This window comes from Cucurbita maxima, unplaced genomic scaffold (genome assembly GCF_002738345.1).
Source record: "Cucurbita maxima cultivar Rimu unplaced genomic scaffold, Cmax_1.0 Cma_Scf00006, whole genome shotgun sequence".
NCBI lineage: Eukaryota > Viridiplantae > Streptophyta > Magnoliopsida > Cucurbitales > Cucurbitaceae > Cucurbita > Cucurbita maxima.
The window spans coordinates 723,852-725,840 of NW_019272022.1; the positions used below are offsets into that span (position 1 = coordinate 723,852).

A 1,989-nucleotide genomic window follows, 5' to 3' on the forward strand; every position below is an offset into this window, starting at 1 on the left:
TCTTAAAGCATACGAGAAACGGATTGGTGGCAACAAAGAGAATGCTGAGCATGTCTTATTGACTCAAGGAGAATGGAAAGCAAAAGAACGTAGCGACAATGGAGGCCATAGCTGAGGGCGAGGTCGCAGTGGTCGCTGAAGAGGGAGAGGTCATGGACGTGGAAACGACTCGTTTCATCAAGAGAAGAAGGCTGACAAAAGCAAGGTAAGATGCTACAATTGTCAAGGCCTAGGCAACTATGCCTCAAAATATCATAAGGTGAAATGTTATAATTGTCACAAGATTGGTCATTATGCATCTGACTGTAGATCGAAGAAATGGGAGGATTAGGCTTACTTGGCTGAGACGCAAAGTGATGAGGATGAGTCAGCCTTATTTACAGCACAAGTTTGTGAAGTCCGAACTCTCGGTTCACCAGAGTTGACGGAGATGGCTCTTTAGGAAGAGAAGGTTGTCTCGGAAGAAATTGAGAAGAAAAGCAACACTTGGTTCCTAGATACGAGAGCCAGCAACCATATGAGTGGCTGTTGAAGTTGGTTCTCAGAATTGAATGAGTCAGTGACCGACACGGTGAAGTTCGGAGATGGATCACTTGTAGAGATAAAAGGACGTGGAGATGTGAAGGTTGCGTCTGTGAAAAAAATAGAGAAAATGATCGATAAGGAGAAAATCGATGGCTCTATGGAGATTGAATCGGAGAAAAAAACATAGAAGCTAGAAGAGAAGAAGAGCGATGGCGAGAAAATCGTTGGCGCTGTCTGAGAGAATTGGTTTGAAGAATGTAAGAATGTGAAGGTCGAAATACAAGATTAAAGGGATGATTTGTTAGTTTACTTATTCTTGTATTAACCGTAATTCATTTGTATTTACTGTTTTTATTTCAAATTATGTCACTTAATGGAATTTATTAGCGATTAAGGGAAGTTATTGGTAGTTATTAATGTGTGACTATTCTATTTATATATGTATTGTGTAACAAGTTGAATAAATGAGTAAGTTGGTTTTGTTTATTTTAAAATTATTGCCTCTCTTAGTTGTATGAGTGTTTTCTGACATGAACAACCGAAGAATAGAGAGCCCGAGCTTGAAGACAAAGAGCCCAAATGGCCGGAAAAGCAATTTGAGGTAGAAAGAAGAAAGAGGATGAAAATTAAAGAAGAAAAGAAAGAGCTTGAAACAAAAACTCAACGGCTAGAGAAGGAAGTGACTGAGCTGAGTAAGAGTTCCTTCTATCTAAGATAGGAGAAGGAAAAGAATGAGAAGACAATCTCCGATCTTACGAAGAAAGTTGAAAAAGGTCCTGAAAAAGAGAAAGTCTACTCATGGAGATTGAAAGCTTAGTAGACGAGCTAGTAAGGGAGAAAAAAGATATAGAGATACTGACTCAATAGAGAAACTCACTCGAGTGAACCTGAATCAAGTCCAACTGGAGGCAGTGAATTTACGACACACGATTGAGACACTCACTCGTGATAAAACCAAGATGGAGGAAACAAGAATGCTAGCTGTAAAGGTCGTTGTGGACTTACGAAGGGAATTGAGTAAACGGAACGAAGCCGTGATTTCTGAGTCAAGCGTAGCTGAGAACTGAAAAAATGAAGAGGAGGTGTCACAGATGGGATGTTCTCGAGAAGATCCAAATGAAGTCTCATTAGAGAAGGACAACCCTATTTTTTCGCTTGAAGAAAAGAAGAGAAAGTTGAAGAGACCACGATTGAGCTCGAAAAACAAAAACGGCGCAGGATGAATCATTGAATAGGAGCATTTAAGTTTATGGGGAGTTTTGTTAAGAAATAAATTTAAATGCAGGAGAGAGAAGACAAAAAAAATTATGATTTTTTTGTTTGTTATTTGGTCAAAAAGACATGCGAGAGAGAAAAGTGAGGTCACACAATTTGAGTAGAAAAGGGCTTGTGGATAGAGAAGAGTGAGGAAGTTACTGCATTAGAAAAACTATAAAATGGGCCTTATGTATCGTTATAAAATGT

The 1,989-nt window shown here is 39.0% G+C and overlaps 1 long non-coding RNA gene across 1 annotated transcript in view; it reads right to left on the minus strand.

Moving 5' to 3' along the window:
• The window catches only part of LOC111480741, a 14,436-nt gene extending 13,973 nt beyond the window's left edge, over positions 1-463 (minus strand). The window contains exon 1 of the long non-coding RNA XR_002717916.1: positions 382-463. This is a non-coding gene — a long non-coding RNA (uncharacterized LOC111480741). The remainder of the gene's footprint in view (positions 1-381) is intronic.
• Positions 464-1,989: the final 1,526 nt, after the last annotated feature.